We start from the raw sequence: 27,414 nt of genomic DNA on the forward strand, positions 1-27,414 counted from the left end.
TAAATGCAACTACTGTGATAATGTAGGAGTTAAGGTAAAGGTTTTTTTTAAAAAAATTAATTAATTAATTAATTTTTTGACTGTGTTGGGTCTTCGTTTCTGTGTGAGGGCTTTCTCTAGTTGCGGCGAGCGGGGTCCACTCTTCATCGCGGTGCGCGGGCCTCTCACTGTCGCGGCCTCTCTTGTTGCGGAGCACAGGCTCCAGACGCGCAGGCTCAGTAGTTGTGGCTCACGGGCCCAGTTGCTCCGCAGCATGTGGGATCTTCCCAGACAAGGGCTCAAACCCGTGTCCCCTGCATTGGCAGGCAGATTCTCAACCACTGCGCCACCAGGGAAGCCCCAAGGTAAAGGTTTTGATTGGGTTCGAATCCCAGCTCAGCTACTTACTGTGTGACTTTCAGTTCTTGCATTTTGGTTTTTTCATCTGTAAAGCAGAAATATAATAGTATATTAGTTAGATTTTTTAGGGCTGCTGTAACAAAGTGCCACAAGTGGAGTGGCTTAACTAGAAATTTTTGTCTCAGAGTTCTGTAGGCTGGAAGTCTGAGATTAAGGTGTTAGCAGGGCCATGCTCCCTCTGAAGGCACTGCGGAAGGATCTGTTCCAGGCCTCTCTCCTAGCTTCTGCTATTTCTTTGGCTTGTGGCAGTATAGTATTCTTTCTGTGTGCGTGTTGGTGTCCAAATTTCCTTTTTTTAAAATAAGGACATCAGCTACATTGGATTAGGGGTCCATTCTACTCCAGTATGACCTCATTTTAACTAAGTACATCTATAATGACCCCTCCAAATAAGGTCACATTCTGAGATGCGGGGGGAGGGAGGTAGGACTCTAACATATGAATTTTGGGAGGACACAATTCAACTCATAACAATATACATGAAAGTTTGTCATGAAGATAAAAAGGGCTGACAAATGTAGAGAGTGTAAACACTGGTACATAGAAAATGATCAATAAAGTGTTAGCAGAGAAAAGGGAACCCTCTTGCACTGTTGGTGGGAATGTAAATTGATACAGCCACTATGGAGAACAGTATGGAGGTTCCTTAAAAAACTAAAATAGAACTACCATACGACCCAGCAATCCCACTACTGGGCATATACCCTGAGAAAACCGTAATTCAAAAAGAGTCATGTACCAAAATGTTCACTGCAGCTCTATTTACAATAGCCAGGACATGGAAGCAACCTAAGTGTCCATCAACAGATGAATGGATAAAGAAGATGTGGCACATATATACAATGGAATATTACTGATGAACCTACTGGCAGGGAAGGAATAAAGACGTAGACATTGAGAATGGACTTGAGGACACAGCGGGGAGGGAGAAGCTGGGGCAAAGTGAGAGTAGCATCGACATATATACACTACTGAATGTAAAATAGTTAGCTAGTGGGAAGCAGCAGCATAGCACAGGGAGATCGAAGAAGAAATGAAACTGGGTTATTTGTAGTGGGGTGGATGGACCTAGAGTCTGTCATACAGAGTGAAGTAAGTCAGAAAGAGAAAAACAAATACCGTATGCTAACGCATATATATGGAATCTAAAAAAAAAAAAATTGGTCATGAAGAGCCTAGTGGCAAGATGGGAATAAAGATGCAGACCTACTAGAGAATGGACTTGAGGATACGGGGAGGGGGAAGGGTAAGGTGGGACAGAGTGAGAGAGTGGCATGGACATATATACACTACCAAACGTAAAATAGATAGCTAGTGGGAAGCAGCCGCATAGCACAGGAAGATCAGCTTGGTGTTTTGTGACCACCTAGAGGGGTGGGCTAGGGAGGGTGGGAGAGAGGGAGATGCAAGAGGGAAGAGATATGGGGACATATGTAAATGTATAACTGATTCAATTTGTTATAAAGCAGAAACTAACACACCATTGTAAAGCAATTATACTCCAATAAAGATGTTAAAAAAAGATAAAGTATTAGCTCTTGTTACTATTACCATGAGTCAGATGGGGAAACTGATGCTCAGAGAGGAGGAGTGACTTTCCTAAGGTCACATAGCCAATGGATGGCAGAAACAGGTTTTCAATACAGACATGGCTGATCCCCAAATTTCTGCACTGCGTGTCTTCATCACCTAGAGGACAGAGAGAGACATTCATTTTTTCAAGGCTCCATTTAGAAGAAGAGGCTCACCTGAATATAATTATGTACAAAAATGTTCTCAAAATTGTGTTCAGTACTTCAGTTGCATATTGCATTGCATATACATTTTCTTACTTTCAAGTAACATATTTAAGATAAAATGGCCATCCATGATTAAAATGAAATAAAAGAGAAATAAGCTCTACATCATTGCATCAGTTTAGTTTTATTTTTCCTAGCACTTATTTATTGCATTGTATCACTTTTGCTCCATTTTCCTTCATGCTATTTGTTCCACTTAGTATTGCCCAAAGCCGGGTCCCACATCTCCTTACCAAGGCTGCCTTCCTAGTAAGGTATTCTATTGGCTGTTTTCCTTTCCTCCCAATTAATACTTATCTGTCTTACATCCCATATTATAACAAGTCTCTCACCCAGGAGTCCTGGGTAAAAAAATCAATGAGATAAGCTTTGCTGGAGCATAAGTGTCATTGCCCCAGTGGGTTCACAAAGGCTACCCCCTGACAGCCTGGGAACAAGGGGCAGTGGGGTTTGTCCTTAGGGACAAGTGAGAGATGGTCACGATGGGGCAGGCTTGGTCACCTTTGGAGGTTGAGAAAGTTTACCACCTCTTGCCGTGAGACCAAGTCTTCAAATTTCCCATAGTTTCCAGGGTGGCTAGTCCCATCTCTCCATCCAGGTCCCACGACAGTGTCCTTATCCAGCAGGCACTGAGAATTAGGATTTCATTTTCCTTTTTTTCCCAGTGTGGCTCATTGTGCAGCTAATCCTCCCCGGTTACGCTGAGGTGAGGATTCTCTGGGATGTTGGAAGGAAATTTCCTCACATTTTCCATTCCTTTCTTCCCAGGGACAGTTTGCTGGCAGAGTAATGGCCACTTCTCTTGGCAACCAGATGAGAAACAGAGCTTAACGCAGAGGTGAGAACAACGCTTATGTGACTAGTGCTATTCCTTGGCATTTAAAAAAAAGTCAGTCCAACTTGGGGTCATTTATTTTTGAAAAGCGAAGGAAAATGCGAAACTTTAAAAGGAGAAAAGATTGTGGCTGGAAAGACAGATGTCACGTTTCTCTTTTCTCCCGGGTCATCAGCACTCACCCTTCTGCGTTGCAAGCCCTGGCCTGGGTCTCTGATGGTGGATGCACGTGTGGCCTCCGAGGACCTCCTGCTCCCCAAAGGCCTCCTCTCCCAGGCCCCGTGCCCAGGGACAGGCCCACGTCCCAGTGCCCGGCCATCGCTCCCACAGGTGTCACTCACTGGGTGTCTCCCTTCTTGCTCCAGACGGCTGTGATGCCAGAAGGGCAATATTCACTGTAAAGGGCTTCTGAAGGACTTTTACAAACGTTGCCTCAAATTCAATCCCTCACTTTCCATTAAGTTCTTGCTTAAGGAATTGCTATCACGTTTAAAGAAAGCGATAAAATAAAAACAATACATTTATATGGTTATGATAAAAAAGCAGACAACATTACAGAAAAGCCGACAAAATTCCCATCTCTCGGGCCATCGCCCCCCAACTCCCCGTCCTGCTCCCGACCATGCTTAATCATTGCTTTCTTTCTTTTTTAAATTTAGTTTTTATTTTATTTTATTAATCATGGTTTAACGAGTGAAATAGTTCTACAAGGCTTGTTATTAAAACAGCAGAACAAGTTTCTGTTGGGGATGATGATTTTAGTGATCTAAAATTAGATTGTGGCGATGGTTGCACAACTCTGTAAATATATTAAACCCATTGAATCACACAATTTACATGGAAGAATATAACGTAAATTATATCTCAACAAAGTCGTTGTAGAAAGGGGAGGATAAGAAACATTTCCAAGAAAAACTTGCTGAAACCACTCCTGCCTCACTTCCCAGGGGCAACCGCTTTCAATTAGGGTGAGATTTCTCACCCTATCTCTAGCTAGTTTGCTTGCACTATTTTTGACTATTCAGTTTTAGGCATTCACTATTGACTCCCATTTAAAAAAAGACAAAGCTTTAATTTTCTTTCATATCACTTGCCCCAGCTCCCACCATACCAAATGCACACTTCCCATCCCCTCTCCTTCTGGTATACTGTTGTCAATATTCTCGTTAGCTCAGTGTTCTGTGTTTTCATTAGTATGATGACAAAATTTCCATCGGCAGCTGCCCAGTTGTGTGGCATGAAAGAGAGCATCCGAGGGTTCAACTGATTCTTAATTTCTCAACCTCCTTGAGAAATGACAGTTGATTTACAATGTTGTGTTAGTTTCAGGTGTACAGCACAGTGATTCAGTTTTATGTGTGTGTGTGTGTGTGTTCTTTTTCAGATTCTTCTCCCTTATAAGTTATTATAAAAGATTGAGTATAGTTCCCTGTGCTATACAGTAGGTCCTTGTTGGTTATCTATTTTATATATAGGAGTGTGTATATGTTAATCCCAAACTCCTAATTTATCCCTCCCCACCCCTTCGCTTTTGGTAACCATAAGTTTGTTTTCTATGCGTATTTGTTTTCTCTGTGTTTTGTACATAAGTTCATTTGTATCATTTTTTTTTTTTTTTAGATTTTACATATAAGGGATATCATATGAAACAGTACTTGTCTTTCTCTGTCTGGCTTACTTCACTTAGTATGAGCCATCCATGTTGCTGCGAATGGTATTATTTCATTCTTTTTTATGGCTGAATAATATTCCATTATATATCTTTGCCACATCTTTTTTATCCATTCATTTGTTGATGAACATTTAGGTTGCTTCCATGTCTGGGCTATTGTAAATAGTGCTGCTATGAACATTGGGGTGCATGTATATTTTTGAATTAGAGTTTTCTGTAGATATGCCTATCCAGGAGCAGAATTGCTGAATCATATGGCAACTCTATATTTAGTTTTTTAAGGAACCTCCATACTGTTCTCCTCAGTGGCTGCACCAATTTACATTCCCATTAACAGTGTAGGAGGGTTCCCTTTTCTCCACACCCTTTCCAGCATTTATTATTTGTAGACTTTTAAATGATGGCCGTTCTGACTGGTGTGAGGTGATACCTCATTGTAGTTTTGATTTGCATTTCTCTAATAATTAGCAATGTTGAGCATTTTTTCTTGTTAGCCCTTCTTGATTTATTAAATTTAGACATTATCTAATGGCTTCTTGCTATAATAGATGAAGACTGAACTTAGTTACAACTCTCCCACTATAGTTATAGCATTATTTTTAGTTCCTCCATTAACTATCTGTATAACTTTAAATACTTTGGTCACCTCTTTAGTTCTTGTTCTACCAACCATACACAGCATTTTTAAACTATATATATATACATATACACGTATGTGTATATATATTTACTTCTCTTCTTTTTCATTTATATCTCTTATTCATTTATACTTCTCAGCTTGTCATCTGTAACTTTTCCTTTGTGTTTTTAAGATCAATACATTAATAACTATAACTAAAATTAATTTTCATGTTTTGCCTATATGTTGATTCAAAAGTTATAAATTAATAAAAACAATTTTAAAGATTATGAATATGTAAATATTTTCATTGTATATTCAACTAGAGCATTTTGATTACATTTCATTTTTTGTTCAGTTTTTATATTTTCCTGGAATTTTTAACTGCCTTTCTTTTCTCTTCCATTGTCTGCCTCAATTACAAGCTTAAGTTTCTAACTAAGAATAGAGTATATATAGAATACATCCTTTTCCTTGATTTTTATTTTCTGGTGGCCTCTGTTGTCTTGCTTTAGTCTGGACTAATTTCTCTCTCATTGTGCTGAACAGGTTTTATCCTGGAACCTTAACCTCCTGGGTTGAATTTGTTGTTTCCAGTGTCCTGTGTCTTCCTCTTTCTTGTTTTACTCTCTTATTTGCTGGAGTACATCCCCAAGTACTTTTCTTGAAAAGAATATCATCTTTGTCTTAATTTTACACTTGATTGATAGTTTAACAGGGCGTACAATTCTCTGTTGAAACGAAACTTTTCTCAGAAATTTGAAGGCTCTGTCTGTTCCAGTGTTTTCTAGAATTCAATATTTCTGATGCAATGTCTGAGGCCAGTTTGGTTCTGTTTCCCCTGTAGACATTTTATTTTCCCTTTCTAGAAGCTTCTAGGATATTTTTCTTTATCCTTGGCAGTCTTGAACCTGTGCTTCTTTCTCTCATTTTATCTCTCTCTTTTTTCTGGGACTTCTACAAGTCAGATGGATTAATTCTATATGTCTCTCTTTTTTAAAAAAAATTATTTATTTATTTATTTGGCTGCACCAGGTCTTAATTGCCGGCATGAGGGATCATTGTTGTGGCATGTGGGATCTTTTTAGTTGTGGCATGCGGGATCTAGTTCCCTGACCAGGGATCAAACCTGGGCTCCCTACACTGGGAGCATGGAGTCTTAACCACTGGACCACCAGGGAAGTTCCCTATATGTCTCTCATCTTCTTTCTTTTATTTAATATTTTCCTTTCTTTTTATTCTCTTTGCTAGGAGATTCTCCTAAGTTTATTTTCCAATCATTCTGATAATTTTAAAATTTCTTTTGGATTATTCCTTTTATTCATATTACTGTATCTCACTATTATTTTATGTGGTTTTGTCTCAAATCTCTCTGAGGATAGTAATTAGCAATCTGCTCTGTCTCTGAATTACCCATTTCTTATTGTTTTTGTTGGTCTTTCTCTGTCACATTGTAAGCTTCCCTCAAAAGCCTAGTAAATTTTTAGTTGTTTGGGTGTATTTAAGAATGAGGCAATAGGGCTCCCCTGGTGGCGCAGTGGTTGAGAGTCTGCCTGCCAATGCAGGGGACATGGGTTCGAGCCCTGGTCTGGGAGGATCCCACATGCCGTGGAGCGGCTGGGCCCGTGAGCCACAATTACTGAGCCTGCGCGTCTGGAGCCTGTGCTCCGCAACAAGAGAGGCCGCGATAGTGAGAGTCCCGCGCACCGCGATGAAGAGTGGCCCCCGCTTGCCGCAACTAGAGAAAGCCCTCGCACAGAAACGAAGACCCAACACAGCCATAAATAAATAAATAAATACAAATTTAAAAAAAATAGAATAGAATAGGGTTCCAGGTACATAGTTCAATGCATTTTTATGCCACTTTATCCCTTCTATAAATAGCTGTGGTTTGTTATTATGTGGAAGACTGGAGAAACACTGAGAAGAGTCGGCTAAACAATTCATCTGTCTGAGGCCCAGGTCCTTCACTCTTAAGTCATTCATGCAATTCATAAGCATCTACCCGATACATGGTTTTGTGTTAAGTGCTGGAGAAACAAATATGAAGTAGCCATAGTCCCTTCCTGTCAGGTATTTGGGGTGGGGTTTGAATAAAGACAAAAGAATAAGATTTTATGGCGAGTGCTATGATAGAGATATGTAACAGGTGATGTATCAGAATAGAGGAAGGTGGGGACTTCCCTGGTGATGCAGTGGTTAAGAATCTGCCTGCTAATGCAGGGGATATGGGATCGAGTCCTGGTCCGGGAAGATCCCACGTGCCGCGGAGCAACTAAGCCCATGGGCCACAACTACAAAGCCTGTCCTCTAGAGCCTGCGAGCCACAACTACTGAAACCCGCACGCCTAGAGCCCATGCTCCGCAACAGAGAAGCCACAACAATGAGAAGCCCACGGACCGCAAAGAAGAGTAGCCCCTGCTGGCTGCAACTAGAGAAAGCCCACACGCAGCAATGAAGACCCAATGCAGCCAAAAACAAACTAACAAACAAACAAATAAATAAATAAGATAAATTTATTTTTAAAAAAAGACTAGAGGAAGGTGAAATTATGGAAGGTTTCACAGAGGAAGTGATATTTAAGCTTCTACAAGAGTTCTCCAGATTGGCAAGGGAGAGGAAGGCATTCCAGACAGAGAAATGAGCACGTATTTAAGCATGGAGTCATGACAGAGCTTGGTGTTTTCTGGAAACATTCCTGAATAATAATAATTCCAGTAATAATTCTATGTAACTGGGAGGAACATAGGTACTTGTGGAGGAATGAGAAGTGAGACTAGAGAGTTAACAATGACAGCTGACACGTCCTATATGTACAATTACTATGCACATTTACAGATGAGAAAACTGAGGCATGGACTCACATGACCTTAAGGTCCCCCAGTTAATAAGTGGGGGAGCTGGCATTTGATCCCTACCAGTCTGGCCCTAGAGCTTATTCTTTTTGTTCAGGGGTTAGATGATCAAGGACTTTATTAAGGAGTTTGGGTTTGTTCCTTCAGACACACTTTAAGGTAGGAGAGTGATGTGATCAGTGTTGTGTTTTAGAGACATAACTCTGGAGCTATCGTTTGGAAGGCTGTTAGGCCAGAGTCAGGGAGCTCAGAGAGCAAGTTAGGGGATGATTGCACCATGTATCAGGCAATGGATGAGGGCTCCTGAGTTTAGAAGGGAAATAGGGCTGCAATGGAAGAGGCAATTATGAAAGTTATTTCAGAGGCAGAATCGACAGAACTTGGTCACTGACAAGACATGGGAGTTAGGAGAAGACGGGGTCAAGATTGGGTGGCTGGGTCCTGGTGGTTTGTTTGTTGTATCCAGGAGTATATGATGAGCATGCTTCAGAGAGCAGAGAGGCAGAGAATGAGTCTGTGTTGAACATGGTGCAATTGAGGTGACTGTACGATATCCAGGTAGCCAAGTCCAGCAGTGTTTGGAAAGATGAGTCTGGAACGTGGGGGAGACATCTGTGCAGGGGGTACAGAGCTGGGAGTCACTGGCTCATAAGGAAAATGAAATCATGGGGGTGGATATGAAGAGAGTATGTGGTATGAAGAGAACCAGGGTCAAAGTCCTGGGAAGCATCAGAATTTATGAGGACCATGCCTGGAAAGTTGGCTGATGACATCCTTGAGAAGAGGTGGAGGGGTGTGGGAGAAGTTAGGAATATTGCAGCACTGCCACTGGACCCTGTGGTGTGTGGGGCTGAGGGCTGAAGGGAGGTGGCCTCAGGGGACAGCAGGTCTCTGAAAGGCAGGATGAGGAGGCCAGGGGTGAAGCCATGATGCAGAAAAGAGTTTTCCCAGAAATGAGGACTCCAGGAGGAAGAGAAGAAAGGGGCGGCAGGGAGGAGAGCATTCAGAAGCATTGGGGAGGAGAGAGTATGCTTGACCATGAGTTGAGTGGCCGAGGGCACCATAGAGGGTGGGTAAGGGAGGGGCAGGAGCCATTCCAAAGTGGCTTGTCATGTGGTGCATATATGCGATGGAATACAACTCAGCCAACAAAAGGAATGAAATAATGCTGTTTGCAGCAACATGGATAGACCTAGACATGATGATATTAAGTGAAGTAAGTCAGACAGAGAAAGACAACTGTCATATGATATTGCTCATATGTGGGATCTCAAATATGTTACAAATGAATTTATTTACAAAACAGAAACAGACTCACAAACATTGAAAACAAACTTATGGTTACCAAAGGGGAAAGGGGGGGAGGAGGGATAAATCAGGAGTTTGGGATTAGCACATGAGAATTACTATATATAAGATAAATAAACAAGAATGTCCTACTGTATAGCACAGGGAACTATCTCTGATATCCTGTAATAAAGCATAACAGAAAAGAATGTGTAAAAGAATGTATATATCAATATATATTTGAATCACTTTTCTGTACACCAGAAACTAACACAACATTTTATTTGTATTTTATTTTTAATTAATTAATTTATTTTTGGCTGCAACGGGTCTTCGCTGCTGCATGCAGGCTTTCTCTAGTTGTGGCGAGTGGGGGCTACTCTTCCTTGCAGTGCTCGGGCTTCTCATTGCGGTGTCTTCTCTTGTTGCGGAGCACGGGCTCTAGGCACGCGGGCTTCAGTAGTTGTGGCACGCGGGCTCAGTACCTGTGGCGCACGGGCTTAGTTGCTCCACGGCTCGCGGGCTTTTCCTGGACCAGGGCTCGAACCCGTGTCCCCTGCATTGGCAGGCGGATTCTTAACCACTGCGCCACCAGGGAAGTCCCAAACACAGCAGTTTAAATCAACTATACTTCAAGAAAAAATAAAAATAAAAACAAAGTGGCTTCTCTTCTCTCAGCTGCTTTCAGTCTCTAGTCTGCTCAGGTGCCTGCAGGTGGTGGTCAGCCCTGTAGATCTGCTGGGTTGGATCTGGGTTCCTGAAGTGCTGATGTGCAGGAACCACTGTGTACATTTACATCCACATATTTGACTTCCCCTGACCTGAGGACAGATGTGGAAACAGCAAGCTTGGCCAGCCAGAGTAAGCAGAGAGCCTTACATATCCAAACCTTTCTGTTTTCACTGGAACGTCAGGACCCAGCTTCATTCCTCCAATCTGCTCCGGTCCAAAGGAAAATGGACCATCTCTATTCTTTGAGTAGAGTGTGACGACTGCATGCCACATGTTTGATGGGCTGGTCTGGACCACCACACATCCTGGTCCCCGGCCACTCCTGGGGCCTCCTTCCAGACTCCATGCAGGTGTCTTGATTGGTTTCTGAGTGTCTCCTGAGCTTCTCACAACAGCCCATCCAGTAGGTATTATATCGATCTTGTTTGCAATTAGAAAAAAACGAAGCTGGAGATCACACAAATATGAAGTGAGAGAAGTAGAATTTATTTTATTGAACTTTTCTTTTGTTACGAAACATTTCAAACAAACAGAAACATTCCAAATATAGCATATCTGATACCTTCTGTACCCACTGATGGTTCTATAGGACCCTAACGTTGAGCCATTCTTGCACCAGATTTTTTAAAGAAAATACTAATATATCTAGTTGAAGCTCTCCGTCTCCCTTCCTGATGTTTTCCCCTCCCTATCTCTTTAAAGCTAACCACTATTTGAAGTTGGCATTTATTATTACCATGCAAATGTTTATGTTTTATTGCATATATTGTATTAAAAACAATCTCTGGTATTATTTTGCATGCGTTCAAGTGTTGCATACGTGGTATTAAACTCTGCATTTCTTTTTTATTTTTGGATTCCATTTGAGTGTATTGAAGATATCCAATGGAGATTGTAGACATGTTCACTTCAGCTTGCAATGAGCAATCAGGCTTTGTCAGCTCTGACATGAAGTGATCATAGGCTATGAAAGTTTAGTATCTCACAATTCCCTTCCAGTCTTAATAACTCAGAGCTATAACTCCTTAGCTCCTAATTTGGATGTTTAGGTCAATTTCCTTACTTCCTTGGATAATACTTTATTGTTGGAAATTTGTCTTGGTCAAGGCTTTCTTGCCAAACCATTCTCTATAGTGAATGAAACATGTACAATATTTTCCATAGTGCAGAGGTGGGGTGGAGGATGGGGAGAAATGTGGGTCAACCAAAAAGTCAGAGGACATAGAAATATCAGAATCTTCTCGACAATGTTTGCAACAGTCTCAGGGTTCTTTATTACTCCTATTTCTTCTTGATGAGTCTCTCCTCTTTGGCAAAAAGAACTCTCCTGGTATTGAATTCAACAGGAAGTGGACTGTTTGGGCTTTATTGAAAGTATTTCCCATGTTTTGCCTATTTACCATGAGTCAAAGACAATGAAATAAAAAATCACAGCTGTCTTCATCAATGATGAGCTCTTCTGCTTCTGGAATAGTAATGTACAGTGTTTTCTGCAAATTTACAGAATGTCCAGAATTCTCTGTAGTGATGGAAGTGTTCAATATCTATACTGTGCAGTATAGTAGCTATGAGCCACTAACCACGTGTGGCTATTGAGTACTTGAAATGTGGCTGATGTGACTAAGGAACTGAATTTTAAAATTTTATTTTTTTTTAAATAATTTAAATAAGAATAGCCTCACAGACCTGGTGACTACTGCACTAGACAGCACTGTTCTAGAGAATTTAGACCAATATATGGTGAGAGAGGGACTTCCCTGGTGGTCCAGTGGTGAAGACTCCGCGCTTCCACTGCAGGGGGCATGGATTCCATCCCTGGTTGGGGAACTAAAATCCCACATGCTGTGCGGTAAAAAAAAAAAATGTGTTGGGAGAGTTTCAGCAAGTCTTAATAAATCAAGTGAGTTCACATTAAATTGCAATGGATTTATTTGCTCTTTCTTTCCCCAAATCTGAAGTTAATATAAGAAACTGGTTAGCTTGTAAACTATTGTACAGAGTATTGTTTCTCCAAGAGCTTCCGCTGATCTGTTGTTTGTAGTCAGCATATTCTTGTGATTCTTGTTGGAGTTGATGAGTTTGCTTGCACTGTCATTGTCTCTGGCCTCAGGGCTCACTCAGTCCACATCATTTCCAAGCTCTGTTGATCTGAGTCCTTTCAGCGCTGGTTGTTCTCAGCCGCCCTCTGCTCCAGCACAGCCTCCCTCTGAGAGATGGGCAAGAGTGGGGATCTGGACCTACCCAGGCCCTGATTACAGTCCTGGATCTGAGCTTGGTCTGAATCAGCTTTCATTTCTTTAAAACTTTTTATTTTGAAATAATTTTAGACCTACAAAAATGTTCCAAATAGTACAGTGGCATAAAGAGTCTTGTAGTATATTCTTCACCCAGATTCCCATTTGTTCATGTGGTTAATATTTTACCACCTTTGCTTTATTCTTCCTTCCCCCTCTTTATGTCTACATCAACATCTATATCAGTCTGTCTATTCTTCCTCATTTTCTCCTTCTTCCTCTTCTTCTTCTCCTTCTTTTTCTATCTTTTCCCCTCTATTTCCCTTACAAACAGGAACATTCTCTTACATAACAACAGTACAATTATCAAAGTCATAAAATTAACATGAATACAATATTACTATCTGTTCTATAGATCTCATTCAAATTTTTCTAGTTATCCCAATAATGTCTTTTACAACAATAACAACAAAAATCTTCTGATCCAACATCCAACCCAGGATCACAGGCTGTGTTTGCTTTTTTTGTCTTGTTAGTCTCCTTTAATCAGGAACAGTTCTACAGTGTTTATCTTTCCATGGTCTTGATATTTCTGAAGAGCGTAGGTCAGTTATTTTGTAAAATTTCCCTCAATTTGTATTTGTTTGATGTTTCCTCATGATTGGATTTAGCTTATACATATTTGGCAAGAAAGTTACAGAAATGATGTGTCCTTCTCAATGCATCACATACAGAAGCACATGATATCCATTTTTCATTTGTGATTCCTTGCTGAAGGTGCTATCTGCCAGGTTTCTCCATTATAAAGTTGCTCTTTTTCCTTTTGTAATTAATGTGTCTCTGGTGAAATATTTTGAGGCTACCTAAATATCCTGTTTCTTGTCATACTTCTGCCCATTAGTTTCAGTATCTACTTTTCATTCTTATTTGAAATAATTGTTACTATTGTGGTTGCCAAGTGATTAGCTAATTACATCATTGTTTCTGGTTGGCATTTATTTGTCAACATTCTATTGTAAGGAAGGTTTTTTATTTTTTGTCTGTATCTATCTATCATCTATCTATCTATTATCTATCTATCTATCTATCTATCTATCTATCTACCTATCCTCTATCTCTCTATCTTTATCATATAGCGATCTATTTCAGTATAAACTCATGGATTCTTATTTCTTTACATGAATTTTATTCTATCACTATCACCATTTATTATGAGGCCAAACTTTCCCAGATGTGAGCTGTGGGAATCCCTTCATTCTGGTTCCTTTGTTTTATTTAATTTAATTTATTTTTTTTATATATCTTCCCATCTTTTTTGGAGCAATTTATTACTTTCTGATATAACAAAATGTTCCAGTCTCATTTTTTGTGTGTACCAACCTTGGAATCAGTCATTTTTTTAATGAAGACCAGCTTTCATTTTGATGATCACATGCTGTAGTGTGAACAGGAGGCAAAAGCCAAAAGAAGGAGCTGTGACACTAAAAGACAACAGAGTGTATGAATGAACTAGAAACGTACGTTGCCTTACAGATAGAAATAGCAAGGAAGCTTGCTTGTCAGTGTTGGGTTAAGGGAGAAAATTTTCTCTTGAGACTTCCTAACCATAAACTGGCACTCATTCAAGTTTGTAACCCAAATTTACACTACCTGCATGGTTCTAAACACTTTTAGGTCAAAATTTATTTTAAAATGTTCTGGATTGGTAATGATTCCAGAAATTTGGAAGAAGCAAAACTAAATCCTCTTTGGAGAAATGCAATCAAAACAAAAACCTCAAAGTTTTCCATGAATAAAGTTCGGAGGAATGTGGGCTCAGAGACAACGTCAAAAAGCATTTAAGGAGACAAGGCACTCTGAGGAAAAGCCAGCAGGAACAACAGACCACAGAATAAGGCCAACATAGTTTTTAGGTATGGGAATTATCAAGTACAAAATGTAACTTAAGCATGTTTAATATATTTAGAGAAAGAAAAGTGGTGATTAAAAATATAAGATACAAGTTATTATGAAAGATAAACAGGCATACTTGAAAAACAATCAAATAGAATTTTTATGAAAAACAAATATAATAATTGAAATAAAAAACTCAAATGATGGTTTAAATTTAAAGAGAAAATTAGATATAGGTGATAAAAACATGAACAGGAAAATAGGTCTGAAGAAATTATCCAGAATGTATAACAGAGAGACAAAGCAGTAGAAAAATGAAAGACAGATTAAAAGGCATGAAGGACAGGGTGAGGAGGTCTAACTTATGTCTAATTGGACTTCTAGGAGGAAAGACAGAGAGAATGAAAGAGAGACAAATTTTGAAGAGATAATGACTGAAAAATTTTCAGAATTGATGAAACATATGTGCACACTTCAGACTTAAGGAGCTCAATGAATTTACAGCAATATAAGCAAAATTTTCCTTAGACAGATAGTAGTGGAACTGAAGAATACCAAAGACTATGGAGAGGTCTTAAAAATAGCCAAAATGTAAAGGCAGACTAACACAAAGGAACTACAGAACTCACAGTGGATGTCTCCAAAATGGTATCTGGAAGACAATGGAATAATATCTTCAGTATTCTGAGAGACAGTAACTGTCAACCTAGAATTGCATACATAGTGAAACTATCAAGAGAGAAAGAGGGAAAAATAAAAATATTGTTTGGTCAAATGAAAAAATCAGAGCCTTTGTAATGAAGAGATTTTACACTAAAGGAAATTCTAAAGATGCACTTAGGGTACACAAAAATATTTGATGGGCAGTCCACTGCAAGAAGGAATGAAATAAATCATTAAATATATGGATATCTAAACAAACAATGATTGAGTTAAACAATAGTTAATGTCTAATGATGTATAAAAATCACAAAACAAGTAGAATTAAAATATTGAACAAAAATAAAATATGTTTGGAAGGGATGATTAGATTTAAAACAGTCTAAGTTTTTGTATTGTTTAAAATAGGAGTGTGTGTAGACTAAGTTTAGATAAATTAAATTTATCGAGTGATGTCAACAAGACGGCCAAACAAGATGTCCCTCATTTGTATTACCCCCCTCAACAACAATTTAGCACCTATCTGTGGAAAAAGTACCTTTGTGGGAGATGTGGGATCCAGCACCATATGTCAAGAGGTCCAGGGGAGTCTTGTTCATCCATGAATCAGATAATAGGTGTACAGACCTTGGTGAGAACCCTCCTCAGACTGTAATTTCTCCCATGTGGGAAGTGAGAGAGTGAGTGACCACCCAGCCTCCCCAGCTATGTGGGATGCTGCCAAAGAGGTCCATTTCTCTTTTGACCCATCCAGAGTACTCAGTCGTGAGTTGAATGACTGGAGGTGGGGGTAGTGGGGGAGCAGCTGGGAGGGAGGCAGCTAGGACTTGGAGGGCCTTGAAGGGACATGGATCCTGCTAACTGCATCCTATTAACTGTGGGACTCCATTAGGAAGCCCACCAATGAGCCCCTGGGGATGCCTCACCTACAGATACCCCAGCTGACCTGTTGCACCCCCAGTGCTCTGGGTGCCTCACTCACTTCCCCATCCTGTGGTCAGCTCCCTGTGCATACTTGTGATGGTGGCATGAGCAAGCCTTGGTAGATGGCTAGTGAGAACACACAGAAAGCTGGACCATACTGCCCGGCCAGGGAGAGACCACAAAATTGAGATTTAGTACTGCCCTGAGAGCAAAAGGGAGGCTGTCAGCACTCAGCCTGGTGTATTGCAAGATTGAGGGTAGGCATACAAGCTTAAGAATCCTGCCACAAGAGGGAGCAATAAGGGTAGAGCAGGAATATCCATAGCCAGCTGAGGAAACCTCAGCATCCCTAGCAGGGCTGAAGGAAGGTAATTCTTTCCTGAAGTCAGTTAGTGAAGACCAGAGGAGGTGACAGCAACTTCAAACGCAAAGAGAGCAATGCAAGCCTTCAAGGAACATGAATAGCAAGGAAATTTGATATCACCAAAAGATCACAATAATTCTTCCAGTGACTGAACCCAAGACCTGGAGATCTACCCAATAAAGATGTCAAAAGAGCTGTTTTAAAGAAGCTCAATGAGCTACAAGAAAACACAGAAAGACAATTTAACAAAATCAGGAAAACAATGCACAAACAAAATGAGAAGTTTAACAAAGACACAGAAATCATTAAAAAGAACAAAAATACAATGAATGAAATAAAAAATGCAATAGAGAGCATCAACAGCAGAATGAATTAAAGAGAAAAAAATCTGTGAATTAAAAGATAATAACTATGGAATTATCCAGAGGGGAAAAATTTTTTTAAATTAAAAAAGAGTGAAGAAAACCTGCATGATTTTTGGGCCATCATCAAAAGAAATGATCTGCAAATTATGGGAGTCTCAGAAGGAGAAGAGAGGGAGAAGGGGGTGGAAAGCTTATTTAAAGACAAAATGGCTGAGAACTTTCTAAATCTGGGGAGAGATTTGGACATCCAAGTTCATGAAGTGAATAGGTCCCCAAACAAACTCAATGTAAAGATATATTCTCTAAGACCCATTATAATAAAGCTGTCAAAATCAAAGCAAAGAGGGAATCTTGAAAACAGCAAGAGAAAAGAAGGTTGTAACTTACAAGGGAACCCCCTACAAGGCTATCAGTGAATTTCTCAGCAAAGGCCTTACATGACCAGAATGAACCCACAGAAATGCATTTCTGGGGGCTCTGAGAAGCTCTGGTTCTCTATGTCTCTGTGCAGAAAGAATTCAGTGAGAGGCAAAGTGATAGATAAGAAGTGTTTTATTAGAATAGAATGCTTGTGAGGCTTACAAGTGGGCAGGCAAGACGGTGCTGCCCTGAGAGCTTAGTGGGCTACAGTTTTGGAATCAAAGGAAGACTAGGGAGGGGGAGAAGACCACCTCCTTCATCATTCTTGAGTAGACGTGAAGCTTCCATCATCAGCTCCTCCACCATGTTGGGCAGGGGAGTTTTCTTGTCCCTACATGGACAAGCTGTGACTGTCATGGGGCAATGGAAATGAGCAAAAAGGCAGTAACATGTACTAAAATATGGTAAATCACCTCAGGTTTCAGTATAATGTCTCCTTATATTTTTGTTTGTAGTGTGAGCAGAGTAGCATGTCCTAGGCATCATTAACCTACTGACCTCACTGGGCAGGATGTGGGTCTCATTCCACCATTGTTTTATTGTTTTGGGGCATGTCTCATGCTTCTGTTGCATGATTTTGTTGCTAGGCAAGCCTGTTTGGTTTTGTGGTTAAGCAAACCTGCTTTCTTTCTTTCTCTCTTTTTTTTAAATTAATTAATTAATTTATTTATGGCTGTGTTGGGTCTTCGTTTCTGTGCGAGGGCTTTCTCTAGTTGCGGCAAGTGGGGGCCACTCTTCATCGCGGTGCGCGGGCCTCTCACTATCGCGGCCTCTCTTGTTGCGGAGCACAGGCTCCAGACGCGCAGGCTCAGTAGTTGTGGCTCACGGGCCTAGTTGCTCCATCGCATGTGGGATCTTCCCAGACCAGGGCTCGAACCCGTGTCCCCTGCATTGGCAGACAGATTCTCAACCACTGCGCCACCACGGAAGCCCAAACCTGCTTTCTTGAGTGATCGTTAACTTACAGGGGTCTCCCATACTTTTTTTTTTTTTTTAACTTATGATCCCTTAGTGGGATTAACTATTTAATCACCTACTTTGTCCCTTTACTCTGTCCCTATCAAGATCCTCCTCTACCAGTATCCCATCCCAGTTTTACCATTTGTGAAAGTTTTAATAATTGCATCACCACAGCACACCAAGGGCTCTCCATGCTCCGTCTACCACCAGTGAAGGGGTGCTCATTGCCTAAGGGATTGCTGTGAGATATCCAGCTACAGAATCCAATGTTAGAGTCTGCTTCCTAAGACCATTTCTGGTGACAACTGTCTTAGATCCCTTGAAACAGAGTTGATGAGCTATATAGGGAGTGTTCTCAGATTAAAAGTAAAGAAGGAAGGATTGGATAGAGGGAGAAGCTCATTCGCAGTGTAGTTGTAACTGAGGTCTCACCTGACTCTACAGGGATCTCTGGAGCTTACATGGTTCTTCTGAGTTTTCCCAATTTGAGACAAGAGGGTCTCTGTATTTATGCATCAGCCAGTCATTGGCCATGGGCTCACCCAGGGAGGGAGCATAACCTTGGCCAAGGCCAAGAACAAGTCCTACTGAAGGACATAGCTGTGAGCAGCTGATATTCCCAGCAGCTGGGGGTCGTATGTCATTTGTCAGCCTTGGGGAGGGGATCTTGTCAGAGAACCATACTATCCACAACAAAATTTCATAATGGTAAGTGAGAAACACAAGATAAAAATTGTATTTATAATGTGACTTCAACATTTTAAAATGTGAATATATAAAAAAATGACTGGAAGGAAATAAACTAAACTGTTTAAGAGGTTTTGTCTTGGAATAATGGGTGACTTTCATTCCCCCTCTCCCCAGCCCCTAGCTTATAAACACACATAAAAAACCTTAGAGTATCTTAGGGAAAACATAAAACCATCCCACTGATTCCTCTCTATGAGCTGTTCAAATCAGTCAGAAGTGAACATCAGTGTCACTTGAATGGATAAACATGCTGTAGTACATCCAAACAATAGAATATTATTCAGCAATAAAAAGAAATGAGCTGGGCTTCCCTGGTGGCGCAGTGGTTAAGAATCTGCCTGCCAATGCAGGGGACACGGGTTTGAGCCCTGGTCCTGGAAGATCCCACATGCCACGGAGCAACTAAGCTCATGCGACACAACTAGTGAGCCTGCACTCTAGAGCCTGCGAGCCAAAACTACTGAAGCCTGTGCGCCTAGAGCCCATGCTCTGCAACAAGAGAAGCCACCGCAATGAGAAGCCAGCGCACCGCAACGAAGATTAGCCCCTGCTCGTGGCAACCAGAGAAAAGCCCGCGCGCAGCAACAAAGACCCAACGTAGCCAAAAAATAAAACAAAATAAAACAACAAAATAAATAAATTTATTTAAAAAAAGAAAGAAATGAGCTATCAAGCAATGCAAAAACATGGAATCTTAAATGCATATTACTAGGTGAAAGAAGCCAATCTGAAGAGGCTACGCGCTGTATGATTCCACCTACATGGTATTTTGGAAAAGGCAAGACTATGGAGACAGTAAAAATATCAGAGGCTTCCAGTGTTCAAGGGGAGAGAGGAGGAGGGATGAAGAAGTGAAGCTCAGGGGATTTTTAGGGAGGTGGAACTATTCTGCATGATACTGTATGATACATGATGGATACATGTGCATTTGTCAAAATCTATAGAACTGTATGATACCAAGAATGAACTCTAATATGAACTGTGGACCTTACTATTGATTTATCAATTTGTCACAAATGTACTACACTAATGCAGGGAAAACTGTTCAGGGAAGAGGGGATATATGGGAGCTCTCTGCACTATCTGCTCATTAAAAGAAAAAGAAAGAAAAAGAAGAAAGTGAATGTTAGTTTTTGTAATCTACTAGAGGCAACAACTTTAGCAGTATTTGAGACTGAATTTAACAGATGGCAAGCTCAGCAAGCCAGGGTGAGATCTACTTATCATGGACTGAACAAAGCCTGCTCAGGCAGTTGTGAAATATCAGAACACAAATCTACAGATAAACAGCTTCTTTGTTTACTAATGCATTAATGGGTATCACAACAGCTTGACTCTTGATTCTGGAATTCTTGCTGTTTCCTCAATGAACCATGACACAACTGTTGAGTCTTGTTATGTGCATTCATAGAATGGCAGGGAATCTGGTCCTGTGACGGGACATTTGATAAACAAACAAGGCAAACTGGAGCTGATTCTTCTGGTGACTGCCAGTGCTGGCGCCTTTTTTCCCTTTTGACACATACCCTAAATTCCTGGCATCTACTCTTATTTTTCTTCCCAGGCCAACTGCAAAAAGGACTTGACCTCAGCTGACATAGAATGTGGAAGATTGTGTATGCATTGAAAAGTAATTCAGTCTGTTGATGAAGTTAATGAATTTTCATAGGAATTTAGTCAATACCACTCAGTGAGAGTCCGCACTTTGAATATTTGCTCAAAGGCAATGGGGAAATAAGAACTTCTTTATCACTGCTGATTTTTTTTTCTATAAATTTATTTATTTTATTTATTTATTTTTGGCTGCATTGGTTCTTCGTTGCTGCAGACGGGCTTTTCTCTAGGTGAGGCGAGTGGGGGCTACTCTTTGTTGCGGTGCGCAGGCTACTCACTGCGGTGGCTTCTCTTGTTGCGGAGCACGGGCTCTAGGCACTCAGGCTTCAATAGTTGCAGCACGTGGGCTTGGTAGTTGTGGCTCGCAGGCTCTAGAGTGCAGGCTCAGTAGTTGTGGCACACGGGTTTAGTTGCTCCGCGGCATGTGGGATCTTCCCGGACCAGGGCTCGAACCCATGTCCCCTGCATTGGCAGGCAGATTCTTAACCACTGCGCCAGCAGGGAAGTCCCTATCACTGCTGATTCTTGAAAGTAAACATTGTCTCAGAGGGACTTCCCTGGTGGCACAGTGGTTAAGAATCCGCCTGCCAGGGACTTCCCTGGCGGCACAGTGGTTAAGAATCTGCCTGCCAATGCAGGGGACATGGGTTTGAGCCCTGGTCTGGGAAGATCCCACAAGCCATGGAGCAACTAAGCCTGAGTGCCATAACTACTGACACTGTGCTCTAGAGCCTGCGAACCGCAACTGCTGAGCCCGGGCACCACAGCTACTGAAGCCCGTGTGCCTAGAGCCTGTGCTCTGCAACAAGAGAAGCCACTGCAATGAGAAGCCTGCACACCACGATGAAGAGTAGCCCCTGCTCGCCTCAACTAGAGAAAAGCCCACACGCAACAACGAAGACTCAACGCAGCCAAAATCAACCAAACAAATAAATAAATAAAATAAATTAAAAAGAAGCATTGTCTCCGATACAGCTTCCGTTTCTATTGTTGATTTGCTTAAACATTGGACATGTTGAGATTCTTCACTTGTACGTTTATTCACTCAGCTAACACTGATTGACTACTATGAGACAGGCACCATATGCATAAGTTATTACTGGAGGGGCTGCACTATCGTATAGTCTACTTTAGTATCAGCGTGTAGGGGGTGAGAGGACACTTTTACTTTTCTCTGCTTATTCTTGCCTTGACTATAGAGAAGATAACTCTGTCCTGCCTTCCATTCTTCTCTCTTTTCTTGCTTTTCTCTGAGGGTTGAGACCTGTCTGGCAAGATAAGAAGAACCTTCCATTCATGGACAATACTACCAAATGGACAGTTACCATTAATTAGAAACAAGAACAATTCTCTTGCATTCTCTTAGAAAAAAATCCATCTGGAATCTCTTTTTCTATGTAGTGGAGATCTGACATCTTTTTAGTATTAAGTTTTCCCATTTAGAAATGTAGTTCATGAAGTTTTATAGTTGTCTTCCTATAGGTTCTGCACATTTTTTTGGTTAGCTTTATTTCTAGTTATTATATATATACATATTCATGTATAATTTATACATACTTTAAAAATATAAATATGTAATTTATATTTTTTCTATTGTGAATGGACAGCTTTCTAACTGGTCATGATCATTGACTGTGTTGGTCATGTCCCTGGCTAGCTCACTGGCCTCCTTTATTAGTTCTAGAAATCTTAAAGTTGATTCTTATGGAATTTTTAGGCAGTCCAATACATTGTCTGCAAATAATGACAATTATTTTCTTCCTGATTTTTATAATTACTTTAAAATTTTTGTTCGTGTTATTGCACTGGCTAGGACAATAATGGTGATGGTTAGAACCCCTTCTTGTTTTTTATTTTAAAGGAAATACCTCTAATACTTCAACATTAAGTATAATGTCTGTGTAGTTTTTTTGGTGGATACCTGTTAACAGATTAAGGAAGTTTTTCTTCTTTTCTATTCCTAACTTGCTAAGGAAATTAAAAAAAAATTTTTTTTAAATCAGTTACCAGTTACTATTAATTAGAAGCAACAAAACTATGTCCAGGACATAGTGCTGAATGGGATCTCTTTGTTTTTACTAATGGTTCAAGATTAAATAAAGATAATAATATATTAAGAATCTCCTAAAAGCATATATTGAAAAACCTATAAAAATGCTGATCTAAACATCAAAGTGGTAAGAGAACCAGTCGTCTCAGCCAGTAATATGTGTAGTGGCCAGGGGTTGTTGGGAGTGAGCATTTGTTTTGGTAGCTTTGATGGGGCAAATGGAAATATCTGACAAAGGTAAGATGTGAAATTCTTCTGAAGCTCACTGCAGGTCTATTCCTCATAGCAGGGATTACATTGTCAGAGCAGATACAAATGTGAATGAGTCTGAAAGTCTGTTCAGCCTCATGGAAACACACAATGCAAAACCATGGAAACTGAACACATGTTGCCCAGACACTGACAATGTGTCCATATTAGCACCAGGAGGTGCTCATTACATCCAATTCTGCACAGAGTGGAGAAGGCAGCCAGATGTGGGGTTAGAAAGGAGTATTTGTACCAAATACTTACATGCCTATTTGAAGCAGGAAAGAAAATTTCTCTTCCTGGAGAGATGGCTGGGAGCCACATTACTCCTCTTAAGGCTGGTTTACTCACCCAAGGCTTGAGGTCCATCATCTTTGCCACCATTTGGAATGAGAGGAACTGAACAGGGTCTGTCTGGACTTTCCCTAAGCTCAACCCCATCAATCGTCAGTACTGTTCTCAGTGAAGGCACGCCCAACAGTACAGTTATTGCCACCAGAAGTTAAATAGTCCCTTGGTCATTTGCTACATCCTAATGACCATGTTATCATGCTTGATGTCTTTAGCCAACAGGACCACATAGCTGAGCCAACCCCACCAGGCCCTAGTTTATTCGCACCGTACTTAATTCCAGGTGTTGGATTATCAGAGAATTTGTAGCCTGGTTTGACACCTCTTCCTTTTTGCCCCTCTTGTCTGGAATTGCTCCTCTCATGCTCCTGTCTGAGGATCTCTCATTGTCTTCTTTCTCACCCTTCGGAGCCTGCCTTTTGAATCCCCAGGCCACCTCTGCAGAGACAGAGGCTGCTTCCCATTCACTTGAAATCCACCCCAGCTGGGGAGAAGCTTGGTCCTTCAATTTCAGATAAATGCGCATGCTTCTGCATCACCTTTATCTACGAATTACTCTTTGCATTCATATGGAATATTTATCTCCAAAAGAGCTTGGGTGTAAATGCATATTATCATCAATTTCAAGCAGGTCTTTTACAACAGGAGTCCTGTAAATAATTTTAAGAGTAAAACTAAGCAAAAAGAAATGTGCTCTGTATCCTGTAACGTTTGGGGTGGGGCTCAGAGGGAGGAGAATGTCAAAGTGCTTGTATTTTATTTATCTATTTATTTATTTTTCCACAACTAATAATTATGATTATTATTTTAAATTAAAGTATAATTGACCTACAATACAGTTAGTTCCAGATGCACAGAATAGTGATTTGATATTTTTTAACATTACGAAGTGATCACAGGTTGAGTGATGATCTGTCACCATACAAAGTTATTACAATACTATTGACTATATTCCCCATGCTGTATATTTCATCCTCATGACTTAATTTTTTTTGTAACTGGAAGTTTGCACCTCTTAATCTCCCTCACATCTCCCCACACCTCCCACCTATGGCAGCCACCTGTTTGTTTTCTGTATCTATAAGTCTGTTTCTGTTTTGTTATGTTAGTTCATTTGTTTTGTTTCTCAGATTCCACATATATGTGAAATTGTGGTATTTGTCTTTCTCCGTCTGACTGATTTTACTAAGCATGATACCTCTAGGTCCATTCACGTTGTCACAAATGGTAATATTCCATTCTTTTTTATTGCTAAGTTATATTCCACTGTATATACATATCACATTTATCCACTCATCTATCAATGGACACTTAGGTTGCTTCCATATTAGCTATTGTAAATATTGCTGCAAGGAACATAGGGGTGCATACATCTTTTCTAATTAGTGGAATTGCTGGATTGTATGCTAGTTCTATTTTTAATTTTTTGAGGACTCTCTATACTGTTTTCCATAGTGGCTGCACCGATTTACATTCCCACCAACAGTGCAAGAGGGTTCCCTTTACTCCACACCCTCTCCAACATTTGTTATTTGTTGTTTTTTTTGGCTGTGCCACACAGCTTGTGGGATCTTCGTTCCCCAACCACGGATCAAACCTGGGCCCCCAGCAGTGAAAGCGCCAGGTCCTAACCACTGGACCACCAGGGAATTCCCCATTGTCCTTTTTTTTTTTTTGGCTGCCTTGCGTCTTCATTGCTGTGCACGGGCTTTCTCTAGTTGCAGTGAGTGGGGGCTACTCTTTGTTGTGGTGCGCCGGCTTCTCATTGCAGTGGCTTCTCTTGTTGTGGAGCACGGGCTCTAGGCATGTAGGCTTCAGTAGTTGTGGCATGTGGGATCGTCCCGGACCAAGACTCGAACCCGTGTCCCCTGCATTGGCAGGCAGATTCTTAACCACTGCACCACCAGGGAAGTCCCTATCTTTCTGATAATAACCATTTTGACAGATGTGAGGTGATATCTCATTGTGGTTTTGATTTGCATTTCCCTGATGACTAGTGATGCCGAGTATCTTTGCATATATTCCTTGGCCATCTGTATGTTTTGGAAAAATGTCTATTCAGGTCCCATGCCTTATTTTAATCTAGTTGTTTGTTATTTTGATGTTGAGTTGTGAGCTCTTTACATATTTTTGTTGTTAATCCCTTAGCAGATATATCATTTGCAAATATCTTCTCCCATTCAGTTGGCTGCCTTTTCATTTTGTTGATAGTTTCCTTCACTGTGCAAAAGCTTTTTATCTGTTTATTTTTGGTTTTGTTTCCCTTTCCTGATCGCTGTGGCTAGAACTTCCAGTACTGGGTCAAATAAAACTGGTGAGAGTGGACATCCTTGTCTTGTTCCTGGTCTTAGAGGAAAATGCTTTCAGCTTTTCAACATTTAATATGATGTTGGCTGTAGGTTTGTCATATATGGCATTTATTATGAAGAGGTATGTCCCCTCTATACTCACACTGTTGAGAGTTTTTCTCATAAATGAATGTTGAATTTTGTCAAAACCTTTTTCTGCATCTATTGAAGGGAATCATATGATTTCTTTTTTTCATGAAAACAGAATTTTACCGAAGGCATAAACAGATAAAAAGATTACAAAAAAATGAAAACTACAGGCCAATAACTCATTAATATATTCAATAGATGCAAGCATCCTTAACAGGCCTATGTTCTTAGCTGTAGACAATTTCTTTTTTTCTTTTTGAATTTTATTTTATTTATTTTTTTATACAGCAGGTTCTTATTAGTCATTAATTTTATACACATCAGTGTATACATGTCAAACCCAACCTCCCAATTCATCACACCACCACCTGCAACCCCCGCCGCTTTCCCCCCTTGGTGTCCATACGTTTGTTCTCTACGTCTGTGTCTCAATTTCTGCCCTGCAAATGGGTTCATCTGTACCATTTTTCTAAGTTCCACATATATGCGTTAATATACGATATCTGTTTTTCTCTTTCTGACTTACTTCATTCTGTATGACAGTCTCTAGATCCATCCAGGTCTCAACAAATGACCCAATTTCATTCCTTTTTATGGCTGAGTAATATTCCATTGTATATACGTACCACAACTTCTTTATCCATTCATCTGTCGATGGGCACTTAGGTTGCTTCCATGACCTGGCTATTGTAGATAGTGCTGCAATGAACACTGGGGTGCATGTGTCTTTTTGAATTATGGTTTTCTCTGGGTGTATGCCCAGTAGTGGGATTGCTGGATCACATGGTAATTCTATGTTTAGCTTTTTAAGGAACCTCCATACTGTTCTCCATAGTGGCTGTATCAATGTACATTCCCACCAACAGTGCAAGAGGGGTCCCTTTTCTCCACACCCTCTCCAGCATTTGTTGTTTGTAGATTTTCTGATGATGCCCATTCTAACTGGTGTGAGGTGATGCCTCATTGTAGTTTTGATTTGCATTTCTCTAATAATTAGTGATGTTGAGCAGCTTTTCATGTGCTTCTTGGCCATCTATATGTCTTCTTTGGAGAAATGTCTATTTAGGTCTTCTGCCCATTTTTGGATTGGCTTGTTTGTTTCTTTAATAATGAGCTGCATGAGCTGTTTCTATATTTTGGAGATTAATCCTTTGTCCGTTGATTCGTTTGCAAATATTTTCTCCCATTCTAAGGGTTGTCTTTTCGTCTTGTTTATGGTTTCCTTTGCTGTGCAAAAGCTTTGAAGTTTCATTAGGTCCCATTTGTTTATTTTTGTTTTTATTTCCATTACTCTAGGAGGTGGATCAAAAAAGATCTTGCTGTGATTTATGTCAAAGAGTGTTCTTCCTATGTTTTCCTCTAAGAGTTTTATAGTGTCTGGTCCTACATTTAGGTCTCTAATCCATTTTGAGTTTATTTTTGTGTATGGTGTTAGGGAGTGTTCGAATTTCATTCTTTTACATGTAGCTGTCCAGTTTTCCCAGCACCACTTATTGAAGAGACTGTCTTTTCTCCATTTTATATCCTTGCCTCCTTTCTCATAGATTAGTAGACCATAGGTGCGTGGGTTTATCTCTGGGCTTTCTATCTTGTTCCATTGATCTATGTTTCTGTTTTTGTGCCAGTACCATATTGTCTTGATTACTGTAGCTTTGTAGTATAGTCTGAAGTCAGACAGTCTGATTCCTCCAGCTCTGTTTCTTTCCCTCAAGACTGCTTTGGCTATTTGGAGTCTTTTGTGTTTCCATACGAATTTTAAGATTTTTTGTTCTAGTTCCGTAAAAAATGCCATTGGTAATTTGATAGGGATTGCATTGAATCTGTAGATTGCTTTGGGTAGTATAGTCATTTTCACAATATTGATACAATCCAAGAACATGGTATATCTCTCCATCTGTTGGTACTATCTTTAATTTCTTTCATCAGTGTCTTATAGTTTTCTG

At 40.3% G+C, this 27,414-nt stretch overlaps 1 pseudogene; it reads left to right on the forward strand.

Moving 5' to 3' along the window:
• Positions 1 to 23,192, forward strand: part of LOC102997271 (Golgi reassembly-stacking protein 2-like) — a 41,378-nt pseudogene extending 18,186 nt beyond the window's left edge.
• The last annotated feature ends 4,222 nt before the right edge of the window (positions 23,193 to 27,414 follow it).

This window comes from Balaenoptera acutorostrata, chromosome 12 (assembly GCF_949987535.1).
Source record: "Balaenoptera acutorostrata chromosome 12, mBalAcu1.1, whole genome shotgun sequence".
Lineage (NCBI taxonomy): Eukaryota > Metazoa > Chordata > Mammalia > Artiodactyla > Balaenopteridae > Balaenoptera > Balaenoptera acutorostrata.